Below are 21,714 nucleotides of genomic sequence, written 5' to 3'. Positions count from 1 at the left end.
CAGCTAATTGTATCCAGTAAGAAAATGTCACTGGCTATTTTTAACTTCTTCATTCCATTAAGCCATGGTAAAAAGTAGGATTTATAGGTGAACATTGGCCTCTCCCTTCCTCCCTTAGAAATGAGAATGAATCCTGACCATGTCTTAAACCCAGTCTAACATGTTTTTAACACCAATCCTGTGTTGAGCAGTGATCAGCTCCACTTCCCTCTTATTAAGTGCAGGCTTCATAATAATACCAAGTAGCAGAAGGGCACTCTACGGAGTGGACTCACACCCCAGCCAAGTGGAAGCCTCTCTTCATATTTCCTGTTCTTTGAAGCTCATCTGAGCGAGGCAGAGAGATAGCAGACTGGGTAGAGTGTGCGCCTTGCCATGTGTGCAGCCCCAAGTTCAAACAACACTGGAGATCTCTCTCTCTATCCCCCTCTCTCTCTGAAAAAGTAATCTGGAGCAGTGAATTCACACACATGCCAAGTTCTAGCTAAACAAAACAATAAATTTAGTAATTAACAAATAAATAAGAATTCAACTAAGGAATTCTGATTTATAGGAGAGAGACTCAAGATTCCAATTTCTTACTTGCAAATAGGTGACCATGGGCATCATATCATGACCTTGCAGATTCTCTTTTAGTCTATAAAATGGGCATCGAGGTGTATCTAAAGTATGATGTTAGGGGCCAGGCAGCAGTGCACATGATTGAGAGCACATTACCATGCAAAAGGGCTCAGGTTCAAGCCCCCACTCTGCCCACTCAAGCCCACCTTAGGCAGTTCACCTACAAAGAACAACACACAGTCAAGGAAAAGGGGTTTCTAGCAAGAAATGCTGAGGTTTCTTTTTTCTAAATTTCACTATCAGTGAAGCTGTACTACAGCATCCCTATCTATCTATCTATCTATCTATCTATCTATCTACCTTTCTATCTACCTATATATCTATCTATATCTTCCCCTTCCCTATCAATTTCTTTTTCTCTGTCAAATTAGTTTTAAAAAAATTTAAATAAATTAATATTTTAAATGTGATGTTAGACCCCTCCTGCTTTTTTTAATGGGGGGGGGAATTTAATGGTTTACAGTCAACAGTAAATACAGTAATTGGTACAGGTATAAAATTTCTCAGTTTTCTACAAAACACTCTATACCCCCCCAGCCTAGATCCTCCTCCACCATCATGAACCAGGACCTGAAAGTGACTCCTCCCCAGAGTCTTTTACTTTGGTGCAATACAGCAACTCCAGTCCCCAAGTTCTACACTGTGTTTCCCCTTCTGTTCTTATTTCTAAATTTCTATCTATGTCATCCCATACTCACCCTTCTCTTTCTAGCTTAACATATTTCCTTCAAGCTCCCATTCAAGATGAGGTGAAGAAGGTGGAGTCATCATTTTTAATACCTGAGTAGTATTCCATTGTGTATATAGACCACAACTTACCCAGCCACTCATCTGTTGTTGGACACCTGGGATGCTTCCAAATTTTGGCTATTACAAATTGTGCTGCTATCAACATGGGTATACACAAATCATTTTGGATGGGTGTGTTTGGTTCCCTAGGATATATCCCTAGGAGAGGAATTGCAGGGTCATAAAGTAGGTCCATTCTTAGGCTTCTAAGAGTTCTCCACTGTTCTCACAAGGGCTAGACCAACTGACATTCCCACCAGCAGTGCAGGAGGGTTCCTTTGTCCCCACTACCTCTCTAGCATTTGTTGTTGCTATTGTTTCTGATATATGACACTCTCACAGGCATGAAGTGGTATCTCATTGTTGTCTTTATTTGCATTTCTCTGACAATCAATGACTTAGAGCATTTTTTTCATGTCTGTTGGCCTTTTGTATGTCCTCTTTGGTGAATATTCTCTTCATGTCCTCTCCCCATTATTGGATGAGGTCACTTGTTTTGTTGCTGCTGAGTTTGGTGAGTTCTTTATATATTTTGGTTATTAGTCTTTTGTCTGATGTATGGCATGTGATGATCTTCTCTCATTCTGTAGGGAGTGAACTCTTTGTTTGGATGGTGGTTTCTTTTCCTTTTTTTTTTTTTTTTTAATTTGATGTAGTCCCATTGCTTTGTTTTGTTTCAGTCTTCCTTGCAATTGGATTTGTATCCTCAAAGAGGATTTTATGGGCATAGAATTTAGATGGAAAAGGACTCTGCCAATGTTTTCCTCTAAGTATTTGGTCTAATATCCAAGTCCTTGATCCATTTAGAATTTACTTTTGTTTCTGGTGAAATGTAGTGGTTCAGTTTCATTCTTCTGCAGATTTCAACCTAATTTTTCTAACACCATTTATTGAAGTGACTTTCCTTTCTCTGTTTAATAGTTCAGTCCCCTCTGTCAAAATATCCATAGGCGTGGGGGCTTGTATCTGGGCTCTCAATTCTATTACACTGGTTACTGTGTCTGTCTTCGTTCAAGTACTAGGAAGTTTTTATTACAATGGCCCCATATAATTTAAGGTCTCGGATTGTAATACTCCCTGTTCTTTTATTTTTTCTCAAGATGGTTTTGGCAGTTCTAGGTATTTTCTGGCTCCAGATAAACTCTTGTAGTTTTTGTTCTTTTCTCTTAAAAAAAAAAAAAATACTGATGTGTACTAGAAGCCCACCTCTCCAGAGCCTTGCCACACTAGGGAAAGACAGAAACAGGCTGGGTATATGGACCCACCTGCCAATGTCCATGCCTAGCAGAGAAGCAATCAGAGAAGCCAGACCTTCCACCTTCTGCAACCCATAATGATCCTGGTTCTATACTTCCAGGGGGATAGGGGATAGGAAAGGGGATGGGATAAGGAACTCTGGTGGTGGAAATTGTGTGGAACTGTAACCCTCTTATTTTACAGTCTTACTGATCATTATTATATATAAAATGGTGGGACCTTGATGGAGATTGCATTAAATTTGTCTAGGCTTTGAGAGTCCCCTCACACTCTTCAGGTCTCTCTTATTGGTTTTTTACCTAATTCAGCCAGTTCTCTACCCAGTTCTTCCCCCAAATAAAACTCTTTAATGCAAATGAAGGCTTTATAGTTCAAGCTGGACTATTTTCATGCCATTAGTAAATCTCTGTCTCAATAATAGACAATTATAATGCAATTAACCACATTATTATGATAAAGTAAGACTGTTTATCTGAATCATGACAACTGGTATTTCTTGACAAAACCATGTCAGTTGGCATGGCTGAAGGTGGCTTCTCGCTAAGGTTGCTAAGCATACTTGGGGTGACTTTCCAGGGGAGTACAGAAGGAGAATTTGGCATTAGCTGAGTAGATAGATGTACCACATACTCCCAAAGACGCTTGCAACCACAGAATCTAATATGTTATTGCTAGTCCTAATTATTATTCATTATTAAAAACATTGTTAATACTAGTCTACATTTCTTCACATTACAGATGCATCCTTGAAAATCATGTTCTAGTAAATCAATTTCATAATCAATTTCTAGTATCCTGCTGCTTCAAAAATAGAGATTGTTAATCACCTGGAGATGTAGGGTGTTGTTTTCGCTGGGCTATGTTGTTTTCGCCGGGCTGGCTTCACGGGCGGGTAACAGACGACCAGGGACTCATGGTTGAGCTGTAGGCAGTATCTCTTTATTCATGCAGGATGCAGCACAATCTAAACCGAGCTAAGCTAAACTCAAGGTACCCTAAAACTCACAATGCTGTCTTTATATATACTTGCCAAGTAGGGTGGAAACAGGATGTGACATAGAGAGGGTGGAGAGAAAAGTGACTGGTGAAAATCAGAGTGTGACAAGGAGGGGGCGGAGCAGGTGAGAATCCTATCACTGAACCACCAATGCCCTGGAGGGAGGGTGGTGCTTGTTGACAGTGGTTATGTAAATAGAATGCAGTGGTTATGTAAATAGAATAGTGTTAAGCAGGGGGGATTTAAACCAAAGGAAACAGAAGGGGTCTCATGCATACCAACAGTAGGGACCACTTACTGTTGTGAATAACCTTCTCGCCTAACTCTAAAAACCTATGTTTTCAAATTTATTTATTCCTGAATCTATGTATAAGAATTTTACACTTCCACAAGTACATAAAATTATAAACTACAGGTGAAAAAAAATGGATTTTTTAGACAGTGTCTTATGACTCAGTCTGTGAAAACTATTTAACAACAATAACAAAAGCAATATATTATTTTTCTTCCCTCAAAGCATCATTTCCAGGTGCCATTTCTTTGAACCTATCACAAAAATAATAGAATCAAAACAGCATTGTCTTTATTGCTACAGTACTGGACTGGCAATCCCCTACAATTTTGTCTTAATATTAGCCAGCTGTCATGGACAGTCAATATAAATACAAAATGTAAAGGTCACTGAGAATATGCACAGTGTCCTTAATACTAACAGTGACCAAAAAGCCCTCTATGTTCACAAAGAACATGACCAGACAATCTGCCTCTCTTGGCAGCCTCTTGTTTCTCTCTGCCTCTTCAGAGCCTGCTATCCACAGCTCTCCCTATTAGGGGTAACCTCTGTGAACTCGGTCAGAGGGATGGATCCCCTGCTCTCAGTGTTCTAGGTGGGTTCAGTCAATAGGACCAGAAACGAATAGGACGGAGAACAAATCAAAGCTACTTCTTTTATTGACTCCCTTGCATGGTGACTTTGGGTTGATTCTTCGCCTCAGTAGAAGGTCCTAATTTTGCCAAGTGACTCTCTTTCCCACACTTTGCAGTCTCTTTCTAGGTTCCAGTGACCACTACATGCCACCCCCACCCCCACCGAAACTGGTAATAGAACAGTTTTCTCCAGGGCCGGCGGTAGCACAGCGGGTTAAGCCAACATGACATAAAGCACAGGGACGGGCGTAAGGATCCCGGATTGAGCCCCCAGCTCTCACCTGTGTGGGGAGGTCACTTCACAAGCAGTGAAGCAGGTGTCTCTCTCCCCCTCTCTGTCTTCCCCTCCTCTCTCGATTTCTCTCTGTCTTATCCAACAACAACAATAACAACGATAAACAACAAGAGCAAAAAAGGGAAAACCAGGAGCAGTGGATTCATAGTGTAGGCACCAAGCCCCAGTGATAACCCTGGAGAAAAAAAAGAAAAGAAAAAAAAGTTCTCTCTTGGGTTTAACCCAGCAGTTCTGCACTATGCTTTGTTATTTTTCCCAAACCCTATACATACACATGAAAATAGTGCATGTATTAGTCCCTCTTTAATTACTCATCTTGAATATGCCATCTGTTGCCTGCCAAATTCCTATATAATTTACTCCTCATTTCAAAACGTATGCCCTTGACCAACTTACAAGATATTCCAGAGTCTTTCTGTGATATTGGGGTCTAGCTCAGCTTCTAGTGAGAGATCCATTCTTCTGACCACATAATTCTAAAGGCATCACCTTCATTTTATGAACAAGGAAACTAAAGGTTTACACTATAGATAATGTTCTCATGGACATACAGGAAGTTAGCAGCAAAACTGAGATTCAAACCTATGCTGAGGTCACCCTCCCAACTCCTAAAACATGGCCTCTGTAGCAACATACAGGAGTCAGTTAAGGATGAGCCTATCAGTCATCAGTGGAGTGTGTGAGGGTGGGCGGTATGTGGTGTGTATATTTATCTAGACAAATAACTGCAAAGTTGTAAGCCCTTAGGGAGTTATGTTCTGCTGAAAAGCACTCTCATATGTTATTGTTAGGACAATAACTTCATTATTTTCAGACTGCAATGTAATCTTTCTCCAGGAGCAAGTTCGCTTGCCTTCTCACCAATGTGATCAGCAGCTGGTCTTCTGCAGTGTGACATTCAAAGTCCTTCTAATGACCTCCCTTACGATGTAATTCACTGTTGGGGCTCCCAGTCCAGGATAAGAGTACAGAAGAAAGTAGAAGATGAGGGCTCTTGCATTAGCACATTAGGTCTTGCAAAAGCTTTCAGAAGTCTAGTAGCAGAATTATTTTATAAATGCAGTCTTAACACAGAACCTCAAAATGTAAAAGGAATAAAATCAGAACTTTGGGGCTTTCTTGGAAATAGGCTCAAGAACTACAGGGTCAGGGGTAGGTCCAAAATGGCCAAATAGGAAGATCTCCACCGCCAACAGCAAAGCCACAACTCATAGACACCTTGAGGGACCGTTATTCTGCCTACTGCAAACTTGAAACATTGGTTAAAAGGCAAAAAATACACAGAAAAACTCACGTAGAGACAGACATGAAGTGTCTATTCCTGGTTACTCACCAGTCTCTGCATCTTTGAGATGTTTTCTACTTAAAATTCTTTACCAAGGGGCTGGGAAATAGCATAATGGTCATGCAAAACACTTTCCTGCCTGAGGCTCTGCAGTCCCAGGTTCAGTCCCCAGCACCACCATAAACCAGAGCTGAGCAGTTCTCTGGTGTCTCTCTGTCTCTTTCTCACTGCATCTCTCTCATTAAAATAAATTAAGTGTTTTTAAAAAATGTTTGTTAAAAAGAAGAAGAGCTTCGCAGAAGAACTGGATCAATACCCCACATCTCTCCCTAGAAGGCAGGAAAGCTCAGAGTAGTGACTGTGTTTGTCTGTCATTCCTGTCATACATGTCCCCAGTACCTCCTTAGGCAATTCAGCTACAAAGGACTCTGCACAGTCCGGAAAGAGGGAAGTCCTAGCAAGAAATGCTGAGGTTCCTTTTTTCTAAGAAATTTGAAAAGCACTTTATCCTTTGTTTTCTTTCTTGGAAAAATGTGCAAATCACACACTCACACTCGGTTAAGTATACATATAATAAAGTGCGGGAGCCGGGGTTTGAGCCCCTGCACCCCACCTATAGGGGGAACACCTCAAAGCAGTGAAGCAGGTCTGTAGATGTCTATCTTTCTCTCTTCCTCTCTATCTTCCCCTCCTCTCTCAATCTCTCTCAGTCCTATCTAAAAAAAATGTGCAAATCATTTTAAAGTTATAATTATCAAGCACACTCCCGTGAACACAGAAAACATAGTGTTTCCTTTTAAAGTAGCACCAAATCAACTTCCTGTTCTGTGGGGGGATGATGAGATATTAGCAGTTAGGCATTCCCTTGCATATACAGTTGCCCCGCTCTACTCAGAATGTCACTTTTCACAACTTCAGTTATCCACAGTCAAGCGTGACACTGCTCAGCTCTGGCTTATAGTGGTGCTGGGGATTGAACCTGGGACCTTTGTTGCCTCAGGCATGAAAGTCTTTTTGCATAACCATTATGCTGTCTCCCCAGTCTCACATAACTTTCATTACAGTACATTACATTTGTCCTGCTTTATTACTGTTATCATTAATCTCAAATTCAAAAAAAAACGCTTAATTGCTTTTTTGCCACCAGGGTTATTGCTGGGACTCTGTGCCTAATGACAAATCCACAGCTCCTGGTGGCCTTTTTTTTTTCCTTTTTTTCTTAAAATTTTATTATGATAGAAACAGAGAATAAATAGGGTGAGGGGGGGAAAGAAAGGGATAAAGAGCACTCGTTTCAGCAGTACATATGCTAAAATTGGAACGCTACAGGGAAGACTAGCATGGCCCTGCACAAGGATGACATACAAATTCCTGAAGCATTCCATGTTTGAAAGGAAGGGAAGATGGGCAAAATATATACAAATAAAGGCAGGTAATTGTAGAAATAATAGTTAACCCATATCTGCAACCTTAGGAGAACTGCTGTAGCTTCCAATGGAGGAAATGGGGATACAGAACTCTGGTGGTGGGAATGGTGTGAAGTTGTACTTCTGTTAGCTTGTAATTTTGTAAATCAATATTAAACACCTAATCATTTTTTTAAAAGTAGGAGAGGAAAAGAGACAACTACAGCACTGCCTCACCACTCATGAATCTCTCCCCCTCAATCCCTGCAGGTGGGGACTGGGGGGCTTGAACCCAGGTCCTTGAGCATAATAACATGTACAATCTACGGGGTTCACAACTAACACATGCCCTCCCCCCCCATTAAACTTTATCATCGGTGCACAAGTAAAGTCATAATACCTCTAGGGTTCAGCACTATCATGTTTTCAGGCATCCACCGGGTTCTTGCTATATATCCCCATGGCTAGGTGGGGCTACTATGACAGTTTTTGAAGATGATCACAGAGCACAGAAAAAAACTTCACTATCAAATTAGAGTATCTGACAACCTTGAGATTTGATTTTACTATACAAATAGGTACTCTGCTTGAAAATAGAAACTCCAGGGGTCCGAGAGGTGGCACAGGAGGAAAAGCACGTGCCTTACATAGCTGAGGCTCTGGCTTGGCCACCGGCACCACATAGGACAGACTATTATCTCTCTCTCTCTCTCTCTCTCTCTCTCTCTCTCTCTCTCCTGACCTCCCTCTATTGCGATAAAAATCAAACAAGGAAAAATAACCAGATTTTTAAAATATATAATAAACATATATATTTTTTAAATCTCTGTTTGTATAGTGCCAATACCACAACCAGTGAGGAGAGGAGAGGAGAGGAGAGGAGAGGAGAGGAGAGGAGAGGAGAGGAGAGGAGAGGAGAGGAGAGGAGAGGAGGGGAGAGGAAATAATAGCACTAGACTAGGAATATAGGATTCAAAGAGATCGTTTTTAAAGAGGACTCTAGATATATGCGACAGTGTCTGAAAGAGAATGTCTCATTGCTTTTGAGCAGCTTAATAATTAGCCTACTCTACACTTCAAAATTATGGAAAGCTTCAAAACACTTTGTTTATGTGAGTTCTAACTGCTGATATTTATCACAGAACTTAAAACTGAGAAAGATATAGAATGTTTTTATTGCTCTTAAAATAATAAGCCTACTACATGTTAACAATAAATAATTTATTTTACATAAAAAGGCAATATTGCTAGACAAGATCTAATAAGAAAACTTAATAAGAATAATATCACTGTTTTACACCTTTGCAGTTCCCTTAAGGTCTGGCGTAATGAAAGTCTTCCATGCTTTCAAACTTGCCTCTGTGTTTAATCTGTGTATCACTTACCATACATTTCAGAAAACTCCACTAGGGAAGAACGAGAGTAAGGAGGACAATGTGTTATGTTAAAATGAAAATAGTCTGCTCTCAGAGATATCCTGAAAGATCCTGAGATCCAAGAATTCAACCACGCTGAGAAAAACCACTACTTCTGGGTCACACTCAAGGTATGTGACAACAAACACAGTTGTGTCTGAAAGTAAATGTGTGTGGTTGTGTGTGAGAGAGAGAAAGAGAAAAAAGAAACTGAGAGCTCAAACAAAGACAGAATAGAATTTGGAAATAATAGATTTTTATGTCTTTATGTTTCTAACTTTGCTTTTCACCCTAATAGGGCACTGAGCTAATCTGCCCCCAGCAACTCAGCTAAAACACTATTATCTCTGTCTGTGCCCTGAGTGTCCTTGTCTGCCAATTAACTAGGCATTTTAGTCTGCTGCAAGGAAAATGAGCCAGAAAAGCAACCTACCTGATCAACAGCAGGTCTTGTGCTTAAGGAGACGACTTAGAATGACTGGGGTGAAGGCCTCTCAGATCTCCTAAAAGTTGCCATTTTTTCTAGATAATGTGATACCAGCTTATTCATCATTAATTTCAGACAGACAGACAGACAGACACACACACACACACACACACACACACACACTGTTCTCGTCCTAATGTAACCAAGGATAACAGAGCAGCAAAAAACACTGAGCCACGCAACCACGATACCCCAGGAAAGGCTCCAAGGGTGGTGGGGTGAAGGCGTCTCATGCACTCAGTTTCTGGAACTCCAAAAGCTGCAGGTATTCCCTCAGATAGCCATGAAGGCATTTCTCAGAACTTTGTTGACATGACAGAAAAGAGTGTGAAAATAAATATATCTCGGAGTGGACACATGGGAAGGATGTTACAATCTGAGAAACTCTTTTCACTCAGAAGACATCAGCTGAGCTCTCTGTACTTTAGCAATCGTTCTGGTTACTAGCTCTCTCTGCACAAAGAGCACTCCCTTGAGGAATCAGGGCTTCCCTGAGGTAGCCCCCACCTCGCCCCTATTGTCTGCCTCTAAATAACTACATGTCTCCCGACAAATCTCACAACTTCTCCAATCCCAAGTCTCCACATAAGTGTAAATGGGAACATACAAACTCCAGCGATCTTTCCATCTTAAAGATTTTCTACGAAACATGAAAATGGAAGCACATACATGCTCATGTGTGACCAAGCAGAGAAAATGCCATTTTGACACGTGTGAGGAAGGACGATCACAGTGCACATTTTTCTTACAACAGAATGCTACATCAAAGGGTATAAAGTCACTCCAAAAAGCACAGGTGCCCAGCAGTAGAAGAGGAATGTCAACAGACCATACACACAGCAGCTAAAGACACTGGCGGAGGGGGTCGGGCGGTGGCACAGTGGGTTAAGCGTATGTGGCGCAAAGCGCAGGGACAGGCGAAACGATCCCAGTTCGAGCCCCCGGCTCCCCAACTGCAGGGGAGTCGCTTCACAGGCGGTGAAGCAGGTCTGCAGGTGTCTATCTTTCTCTCCCCCTCTCTGGCTTCCCTGCCTCTCTCCATTTCTCTCTGTCCTATCCAACAACGAACAGCACCAACAATGGCAATAATGGTAACCACAGCGAGGCTACAACAACGGGGACAACAAGGGAAAAATGGCCTCCAGAAGCGGTGGATTTATGGTGCAGGCACCGATCCCAGCAATAACCCTGGAGGCAAAAAAGAGACACTGGCAGAGTCTCAAGAGTCAGGGGCTACGAGCCTTCCCCGTCTCCACCAAGTATGGCTTCTTTCCAGGCACTCAGCCCTTGGCTGCTCGGCATCTCATTATTCCCAGTCCTCCAGCCTGAGCAACCAAAGCCTCCGTGATGCTGAGCATATGGCCTGGCTCAAGAAGTGCTCTCCTGCACAAAGACAGAGGACATGTCTCAGAGATGAGAACACCTGGTCATAACCGGGCTTCTCAGTGGAATTATGCTTATCCTTGAAACATGTGAGCACAGCTAATGTTAAGCCTTCAGCTAAACATGAAAATGGAAGTAACCTAGACTACGTTCCCCTGAATGACACTCCTCCCCCTCCCCACCTCGGCCACATGCTCACATGAAATATCAAATTGCTTGCAGCTCATACTGAATAATGAATATGCCCGCCTCAGCCTATCACCAAGCCCTCAGCAGCCTGCCTGGGGAGCTGGGAGAGATGTTAAAGGTTTGTAGGCCAAGCACAAAATTGAAGACAAGCTTGAATTAATAATTTGCTTATTTCTATACACGTGCTTTCAAATAAAGTGCAAATTGAATAAGCTAATAATAGAGCTGGGGCGGGTGGGAAGGGAGCCCTCCTTTTCCAAACTGCTGACACTTCAATTTCATAATCTCTCACCACCCTGAATGTGATTTGCGAACGTGCTCTCCCTATGTCATCATGTGGAAATGTCTTCAGGAAGAGCCTAAAGCAAATGGAAAACAATTCCATGGAGCTTTGGGGGAAAGAAGTTAAACCTCTCATTTTAAGATGATTTTTTTTAGAGCCCTCTGTCTTAAAATTGTGCTCTGTGGACTCCTGCATGGGAACACCTGAACATTCCTTGGAAATTCTGGGGACATTTCAGTCTGTCTATTCAGCTTGCTAGACCTTTTTTGTACATGACACAAAAATCTCCATTATGTCCTTGCCAATCACAGTTGTGTACATACCTCAGAAGCCATGTTTCCATGTTTTTGCTTCTATGCTTTGTCATTTCCAAGTACATTTGTCCCTGTAGACTAGTACCTAAAAATGTAGACCTATTTCCCTTTGCATTTTTTGCCCCCCCCAGGGTTATCACCTTCACTTCACTGGTGTCTATACTACAAATCCACTACTCCTGGCGGCCATTTTTTTCCCATTGTTGTTGCTATTGTTGTTGTTGTTGGAGAGGATAGAGAAAAATTGAGAGAGGAGGGGAAGACAGAGGGAGAGAGAAAGACAGACACCTGCAGACCTGCTTCATCGATTGTAAAGAGACTTCACTGCTGATGGGGAGCCACGGACTCGAACCGGGATCCTTGAACTTTGCACTATGTGCACTTAACACCGTGCACTACCGCTTGCCTCCCCCTTTTCATTTTACATATTAACATATATATTTATTATTAGTAAGAGAGAGAAGTGAATAAGAAAGGACCAGAGCACCGCTCTGGCACATGTGATGCTGGGAATTGAACTTGGAACTCCCTGCCCACCCTGATGGGTCAATAGTTTATTCACTGAGCCAGCTCCCATGCTGTTCCTTTTGTGTTTATAATTATTGCTTCCCTGGTATGAGATCCAGTCATTTATAAAAAGAAAGAAGAGAATTCATGTTTGGACACAGATCCAGCAACATAACTATTTACCTCGCCAGAGCCTTCTCTCATGACATAGGACATAGGAGTAGAACTTGCCGGAAGAAGTAAGAGGATAAATACATACATCCAGATACCAAAAAAATAAAAAACAAAGAAATCCAGAACCATGTGCAGAACAAACCTCAAGAGAGGAACAAATTGAACACTCCTCTTTGCTCCCAGTCTCTTTGGAATGGAGTCCTCTGTGAACACAGTGGCAGCTCTGAGAATCTCCTATGAGTGGTAGCTAGTGTAAAACCAAGATCACCTATGTCATATCAGAACACAGATCACTTCATATTTTCTTTTCTTCAGTCAAAATGCACCCTCTTCTCACCTCCTTTTCCAGCCTCTTGTGCTCATTCTTACTGGCAATTCCCAGCAAACCTTCCTGATGCACTAAGGTCAGGTCAGGTTTCCTTCAGATTCATTCCAGTAGCACTTAACATGGAAGTCCAGCTGGCTTGGTTGGCATTCTGCTATCATGTGCTCATAATGTGACTGGCTTCAACAGGAACAAATGATTGACTACGTGTGTCCACACAGGGCACTCTGTAATACTATTCTGAGGAAGAAAGGGGAAGCAAGGGGAGAAAATGAAAAGTATAGTTTTGGAGATTGGTGATGGGATAATTATATCCCCAAATCTAAGTTACTGGTTTGCTTCCAGGCTTGGTAAGTGACTTGTGAAAACTGCTATCAACAAATGCTATTTTGTCATATGGACAGGTGTTAATATAATTTGATTGCTATCCAAAGCCAGAGGAAGTGGAAAATCACTGATATCCTTTTTAATTATCAATGTCCTCCAACATGTGAAGAACTGACTGACTGGTGGAGGCTAATGATCATCTTTAATCTAGAGGCAAATTAACCACCTCTAGATGCTTACAAATCAGAAAAAGCCAAACAAAAAGATGTCTCTGCAATGTTTGTCTTGCATTGCCTCTTCTATTAGGAGTAGGTGGGGCTGGCAAGATGACTCATCTGGGAGGGTCTTTAGTTTGCCATGTAAGCAACCTAGCTAGGTTGAAGCCACCACAGGAGAGTATCGCAGCACTGAGAGAAAGCTTGGTAAAGTGGTATCTATCTAGCTAGCTAGCTAGCTAGCTATCCTACCTACCTACCTACCTACCTATGTATCATCTATGTATATCTTTTTTAAAAAAAAAAAAGTCAGCCTACAGCAGTACAGCAGTGAATGATAATGCAGCACTTTTAATGATAAAAAGAGGCCGTGGCTGGGAGTATGGATCGACCAGTCAATGCCCATGTTCAGCGGGGAATCAGTTCCACCTTCTGCAACCCACAATGACCCACAACTCAAAGAGGGTTAAAGAATAGGAAAGCTATCAGGGGATGGGATGGGATACAAAGTTCTGGTGGTGGGAATTGTGCGAAGTTGTATCCCTCTTATCCTATGGTTTAGTCAATGTTTTCCTTTTTATAAATAAAGAATTTTAAAATTGAAAAAAAAAAGCTTACCCATTTGAAAAAAAAAAAAGGCCCTGATATAGGTGAAAAGAAGATTCTCTATCAAGGCCAATGATGAGCACAACCCTCTCTTGCAGGGCTGATGCCTCATCTAAAAACCAGGTTCTAGGGGCTGGGCAGTAGCGTACGAAGTGCAAGGACCAGCACAAAGATCCCAGTTCGAGCCCCCGGCTCCCCAATGGCAGGGAGGTCACTTCACAGGCGGTGAAGCAGGTCTGCAGATGTCTATCTTTCTCTCCCCCTCTCTATCTTTCCCTCCTCTCTCAATTTCTCTATGTCCTATCTAACAACAACAACAACAATGGAAAAAATGGCAGCTAGGAGCAGTGGATTTGTAGTAAGTACAGGCACCAAGCCGCAGTGATAAACCTTGAGGCAAAAAAAAAAAAGGGTACTGGCAGAGATGAGATTGGATAATCTTAGTGAGGTTAAATGAAGTAGAACACACACACACACACACACACGAGTCAGGGACACAGTACACCAGATTTACATGCCTGATGCCTCAGATATTCCAGGTTTGATCCCTAACACCATGTCATAGCTGAGCTGTATTCTAGGCATAGTGTCTCTAGGCATAGTGTCTGTCTGTCTGCCTCTGTCTCTGTCTCTGTCTCTCTCTCTCTCTCTCTCCCTCCTCTCCTCTCCTTTCCTTTCCTCTCCTCTCTTAAATAAATCTTTAAAACACACACATACACAAAATGCCCTGTGGATCAATGACACAAACTAGTTCCCAGAGGAAGAAGTAAAAAGAAAGAAACAAAATTGGCATTTCACATTCCCCATAGGCAAAGTCTACTCCTTTCTTTCAAAATCAACATTTCGTTCGTTCAGTGTTTGTTCCTTTAGTCAATAGCACTAATAGTCATTTTGTGGTTCAAACTAGAACTGTGGCATTCATTCTCTTCTCACAACTTTTCCTTCTCTACCACTACCCCATCTAATCAATTCCAAGAACTTCAATTTCTACCTTATGAATATCTCTATTTCCATTGTTAGTACCTTATTTCATCAATATCTATTGCCCCACACTTTATATTACTTGGTTAAATTAATGCTTTCTATTTTAACAAAGAAGCTCAAAATCTAGGTCATTGAACACAAGTTCAGTGAAAGCTGGTCCAGAGGTTCCTATTACAAATAATTGTCCAGGGAACCAAGATCTTTCTCTCTCTTTTTTTTTTAATTTTCTTCTTTTTTTCTTTTTTTATAATTGTTGTTATTGATGTCATAGTTGTTGGATAGGACAAAGAGAAATGGAGAGAGGAGGGGAAGACAAAGAGGGGGAGAGAAAGATAGACATCTGCAGACCTGCTTCACCGCCTGTGAAGCGACTGCCCCAGGGCCTCGAACCGGGATCCTTACGCCGGTCCTTGCGCTTTGCACCATATGCACTTAACCCGCTGCGCTACCTCCTGATTCCTCCAAGATCTTTCTATTACCACCTTCTAGGGTTGAGTCCTTTACTGAGTCCACGGATTCTGCCCAGTGGGACCAGTGAATAAGGGGAAAGAGAGAACACGGAGGAAGTAGCAAATATCACACCTATCTCTTTTCATAATCTAAGACTCACTCATGGAACCTCATCAAATTGTACAAGGATATGAAAGTAATCTAACTCTGGGCCAATAAGGAGAAAGGCATGAGATCATTGGTATGCACTAACATCCTCCACCTACAGTTCTGGCATCTGCTCTTGTCCTATCTCTACTCTAAGCCATTCTATACACTGTAGGCAAAATGAGGAGACTACTAGAGTCACATTAATCTCTAAAATAGGATGGCTGCCATTGCTTTTAGGATAAACAACAGAACCACCATGTAACACTCAAGGTGTTATCTGACAAAAAGAACCGCCATAGTAAAGGGTTTATTAGAGAGGATAGGCCTCACATGACTGTAGGAATAGTCAGTATTGTTCTGAGTATTTGTGGAAATGATTATTTTCCCAATAAAGTGACTGCTTTTATCAGTGACTTAATAGTGAAGGAAAGGAAGGAAAGAAAGAGAGAGAAAGAGGAAGGGAGAGGAAAGGAGGGAGGGATAGAAAGAAAGGGAGGAATGACAAGAGAAGAAGAGAAGGAAGGAAGGAAGGAAGGAAGGAAGGAAAGAAGAAAGGGAAATACTAACTGTATTTGAGCTGGCAAAGTAATTGTCACGCACACAATTCATGTTGGAGCCTAGCACTGACAGAAACTTTGATGCGGTGGCATCTTCCCCTTTCTTTTGTGCGTCCCTCTATCTGGAAAAAAGCCCAGAATGATAAAGCACCAAAAATGACAAAGCAAACAAACAAAACAAAAAAAAACAGCCTCAGTGAGCCTTTTATTATGTGTTCCAAGTCTAGCTTTAACTGGACTACAAGCTTCAAGAGCACAGGAGCCCAAGGGCACACACTGTGCGTTACTATATTCCGACCCAGAACACGGTGCTCAGGACACAAAAGAAACTCAACAAAGACCTGATGGATGAATATCAATCGGTCTATCAGTAGATCCCCTCTTAGAAAGAATTCCAGTGAAGCAGCTCAGGATAGATACATTTCCCGTTTTATTTTCAATGAATCTCTCAAGCAGGAAATGAGAGCAGCTACTCAAATGAGAATTCATTCCAGAGTCTGACATTCATTTTCACTGTAACTCACCTATATCTTTAATGCTTCTAAAACTACTCAATGAAGGTCCTATTTAAGAGATGTAGGCCACTAAATTATTATATATGAGCACCAAGGAAGTTAAGGAATTCTCTCTTGGAGAGATTTATTAGAAGTAGTACATAGCTAACATTTCTACATTATATTAGAACCACCTGCCCAAAAGCAGGAAGATGGCTTCTATGACCCTTTAGGGAAATTCCCGTTCAGTGAGCCTATCAAAGTTATTTTACTAGCATAGCCGTGTAAGATTAATCATCTTTGTGAATTCTTAATTGCTGTGGTCAGACAATCCCCAGAGAGTGATCTTACACCAGGGCAGAATTTATGCTTTCATTTTTCCATGATGAAAAGGAAAGCAGAAAGAAACAGTAGTTTACTAAAATTTGCACACTAATTCTTATTCAAAAAGTGACTATGAGTGTCTGCTGCAAGGTAAGTATTTAGGACCCAAAGATGGCTGGAGAGCTTCAAAGTCCAGCGTGGACAAAAGCAAATACATAGACCTATTTCATATTCCTTTGGAGGTATTCAAAGACAAGCAGCAGCTATTCACAAAAATAAATAGCACATGACCAAAATGTTACAGGAAGTGCCTGTACTAGCAAAGGATCAGACATCACAAGAATTAAAATATGCATTCCTTTTAACTTCTAAAAGAGGTGCATTTGTTATTCTTCCTTCTCACAGAGGAGAAAACTGAGCAACAGAGTAACTAATTAACTTACCCAAGGTCACACAGCAGGTGGCCACAGCTCACTGCTTCAACTCAGTACTTCTCTGCCTCAACCAACCTCCCTGTTCCCTTCCACTGCCTCCCAAATCTCATAGGTTTGATTACTACAAATTAAATAACAAGATATTTCATGAATAATTTTGAATATAGTAATTGCATTTTAATGAAAGTAGCATTTAACATCTATGTCAAATTCGTAGACTCTTTAATTTGTGAACATAAATACCTACATGGTCTCCAAAGATGAATAGAAATTGTTCGGCAGAAGGAACTCCAGCCTTTAAACATGTCCCATTCTTTTTTTTTAATTTTTTTTTTAATTTCATTTATTTATTTTCCTTTTGTTGCCCTTGTCTTTTTTTTTCTTTTTCTTTCCTCTAGGGTTATTGCTGGGCTCGGTGCCTGCACCATGAATCCACCGCTCCTGGAGGCCATTTTTCCCCCCTTTTGTTGCCCTTGTTGTTGTAGCCTCGCTGTGGCTATATTGCCATTGTTGATGTCGTTTGTTGTTGGATAGGACAGAGAGAAATGGAGAGACATGGGGAAGACAGAGAGGGGGAGAGAAAGATAGACACCTGCAGACCTGCTTCACCACTTGTGAAGCGACCCCCCCTGCAGGTGGGGACCCGGGGGCTCGAACCGGGATCCTTACGCTGGCCCTTGCGCTTTGCGCCACATGCGCTTAACCCACTGCGCCACCGCCCGACTCCCAACATGTCCCATTCTTATCTGTTTCCGGGCATCCTCTTTTACCTAGGCTGAACAATGGAGAAATTTTCTATAACTCACCACACAAATCACGGTATTTTTCAATGAACAGATACAACAGAGTACCAACAACTAACTACACACTAAAATAGTTACTACTCTTTACTTTATGATCCATCAATATCACTCCTAGGCATCTATCCAAAGAACTTGAAAACACAAACTCAGAAAGATATATGCACCCATCTGTTTATAGTTTCACTATTTACAAGGGTCAAAATATGGCATAAATATAAATGCCCATCAACAGATGACTGGAGAAAGAAGATATAGGACAAACACTCAATGGGCTATTCAGCAATCAGGGAGAAAAAGGTGAGATAATAATATCTGCAACAAGATGGATTGAACTGGAGGTGACTATACCAATTGAAATCAGTAGAGGCATAAAGGATAACTACCAGGTAGCTTTGCTCATATATGGAATGCAGATGACTAAACCAGTGAACTTGCAAAAATAAAATAGTAGCCACACTATCTCTTGAAGTCTGTGAGGACTATGGTGGTTATGGGGACAAGAGCCACAGTATTTAGGTGGATGGTGTGGTGATTTACACACATAATGTATGGATATGAAATTATACCCTGTAATCTTAGAATTTTTTAGAACTTTGTCAAGTCACTAATAGAGAAAAATTTAAAGAAAAAAAAGTTGTTTCTCCTTCAATCCTGAGGTCTCTCCCTGACTGCTGAGAAACAAACTGACCTCAGTTCAGTCTAAGGTGAAGAGGGAACTGAACATATGTATATAAATATGTGATTATTTTCCTTCATTTTGGAGATGTACAGTGGCATAAGGGTCATTTCTTTATTTTTTTATTTTTTAATATTGATTTACAAAATTATAAGATGACAAGGGTATAATTCCACAGTATTCCCACCACCAGAGTTCAGGATCCCCATTCCCTCCACTGGAAGCTACAGTAGTTCTCCCAAGGTCACAGATATGGGTTGGTTATTATTCATATAACTATGTTTATATATTTGCCCATTTTCCCCCATAGTCTCATCTTCTCTTCCTATCTAACTCACAACTATTCCTATTACTACTTCCAAATGTACTTCCTTTTTCCTTCTTTCTGTCCAGGTCCTGATAGATTGGAGTTCAGAGCCCTCTAGTCATCTTCCCCCTATTATTCTCCCATTCTGGGAATATGGTCCAAAATTTTCTGGGGCTACAAAATGTGGAATTCTGGCTTCTGTAATTGCTTCTCTGCTGGACCTGGGTATTGGCAAATCAATCCACAGACCCAGCCTGCTTCTATCTTTCATAAGGGTCATTTCTTTCAAATTGAATTGGATCAGGATCAGAATGTTGAGTCCTGTTCTGGAAGACTCATTGCAGTATCTAGTATCTGCCCTCACAAGGCCATTTCCCGTTGGTGCACAATGCATGCTAACTAGGTCCCGTAGGGCTGCAGGAAAGAATTCTCAGAAAGATGCTGGATTAGATGAATATGACATGCTGAGTGTGCTGAGGAATCCAAGAATTCCCATGACTGGACAACAGAGTAGTGAGTAGAACAGGTAGTGAGGGTGAAATGGAAAAGCCCCAGAGATAATGCTAAGACATACGCAGGGCTGTCACTTTTCTAATTTCTTTTTATTTCTTTATTGGGGGATTAATGTTTTACAGTCCACAGTAAACACAGTAATCTGTACATGCATAACTTCCCCCAGTTTTCTACATAACAATACAACCCCCATTAGGTCCTCTGCCATCATGTTCCAGGACCTGAACCCCCTCCCCCTTACCCACCCCAGAGTCTTTACTTTGGTGCAGTACATCAACTGCAGTCCATGTTCTGCTTAGTGTTTTCTTTTCTGGTCTTGTTTTTCAACTTCTGCCTGAGAGTGAGATCATCCCATATTCATCCTTCTGTTTCTGATTTATCTCACTTAACATGATTTCTTCAAGCTCCATCCAAGATGGGCTGAAAATGGTGAAATCACCATTTTTAATAGCTGAATAGTATTCCATTGTGTATATAGACCACAACTTGCTCAGTCATTCATCTGTTGTTGGACACTTGGGTTGCTTCCAGGTTTTGGCAATTACAAATTGTGCTGCTATGACATAGGTCTACACAAATATTTTGGATAGCTGTATTGGATATATCTCCAGGAGAAGAATTGCAGGGTCATAGGGTAGGTCCATTTCTAGCCTTCTGAGAGTTCTCCAGTGCAGTGCAGAAGGGTTCCTTTGTCCCCACAACCTCTCCAACATTTGTTGCTACTATCTTTTCTGGCATATGACATTTTCACAGGAGTGAAGTGGTATCTCATTGTTGTCTTTATTTGCATTTCTCTGACAATAAGTGACTTGAAGCATTTTTCTCATGTTTCTCAGCCTTTCAGATCTCCTCTTTGGTGAATATTTTGTTCATGTCCTCTCCCCATTTTTGGATGGGGTCATTTGTTTTCTTGTTGCTGAGTTTGGTGAGTTCTTTACATATTTTGATTATTAGCCTCTTATCTGATGTATGACATATAAAGGTCTTTTCCGATTCTGTAAAGGGTCTCTTGTCTGAGTATTGGTTTCTTCCTTTTATTTTTTATTTATATTTATTTTTCCCTTTTTGTTGCCCTTGTTGTTTTTTAATTGTTGTTGTAGTTATTATTGTTGATGATGATGTCATCATTGTTAGATAGGACAGAGAGAAATCGAGAGAGAGGAGGGGAAGACAGAGAGGGGGAGAGAAAGATAGACACCTGCAGACCTGCTTCACCGCTTGTGAATCAACTACCCTGCAGGTGGAGAGCCGGGGGCTCAAACCGGGATCCTTACACTGGTCCTCGCACCTCACATCACCCGCGCTTAACCCGCTGCACTACCTCCCGACTCCCTTTTGTAGCAGTTTCTATCATAAAGGGATATTGGATTTTGTCAAAGGCTTTCTCTGCATCTATTGATATAACCATGTGGTTTTTGGTCTTACATTTATTGATATGGTGGATCATGTTGATTGATTTACGTATATTAAACCAACATTTCATCCCTGGAATAAACCTAATTTAGTCAAGATGAACAATGTTTTTAATATACTTCTATATCCAGTTGGCTAGAATTTTGTTCAATATTTCAGCACCTATGTTCATCAGAGATACTGCTCTGTAGTTTTCTTTTTGTGTGTCCCTGTCTGCTTTCAGTATCAGAGTGATGTTGGCTTCTTAGAAGCTGGAAGGGGTATTCCTGTGTCTTCTATCTTTTGGAAGGATTTTAAAAGTAGAGGTATTAACTCTTCCTTGAAAGTTTTGTAGAATTAATTTGTAAAACTACCTGGTCCAGAACTTTTATTCTTGGGAAGGTTTTTGATAACCATTTCAACTTCTTTGGCTGTGATTATCCTGATCATACTTTCGAGTTCCTCTTTATTTTACTTTGGAAGTTTGTAGGTATCTAAGAACTCATCCATTTCTTCTAGGTTCTCTAGATTGGTGACATATAGTTGTCTATAGACCCCTTTCTACATTTTCTAATAAAGGTCTAGGTAAGAGGGCCAGGAGGTGGTGCACCTGGTCAAGAGCACATAGTACCATGCACAAGGACCTGAGCAAGAACCAAGGTTCAAGCCCCTGCTCCCCACCTGATGGGGGAACGCTACACAAGTGATGAAGCAGGTCTGCAGGTGTCTATCTTTCTCTCTCCTTCTCTACCCTCCCCCTCTCAATTTTTCTCTGTTCTATCAAATAAAATAGAGGGGGAAAGAAAGGGAGAGAATAAGAGAAAAGAA

General features: G+C 41.2%; 1 long non-coding RNA gene and 1 other non-coding gene across 2 annotated transcripts in view; one reads left to right on the top strand and one right to left on the bottom strand.

Annotated features, from left to right (window-relative positions):
• Positions 1–17,490, bottom strand: part of LOC132534313 (uncharacterized) — a 125,099-nt gene extending 107,609 nt beyond the window's left edge. The window contains exon 1 of the long non-coding RNA XR_009546036.1: positions 17,443–17,490. This is a non-coding gene — a long non-coding RNA (uncharacterized LOC132534313). The remainder of the gene's footprint in view (positions 1–17,442) is intronic.
• Positions 7,457–7,562, top strand: LOC132534504 (U6 spliceosomal RNA). The gene has a single exon (XR_009546212.1). It is a non-coding gene; the product is annotated as a U6 spliceosomal RNA (small nuclear RNA).
• Positions 17,491–21,714: the final 4,224 nt, after the last annotated feature.

This window comes from Erinaceus europaeus, chromosome 18, assembly GCF_950295315.1.
Source record: "Erinaceus europaeus chromosome 18, mEriEur2.1, whole genome shotgun sequence".
NCBI classification, from domain to species: Eukaryota; Metazoa; Chordata; class Mammalia; order Eulipotyphla; family Erinaceidae; genus Erinaceus; species Erinaceus europaeus.
Note: the sequence above shows the minus strand (reverse complement) of the source record. Positions and strands in the feature narration are given on the sequence as shown.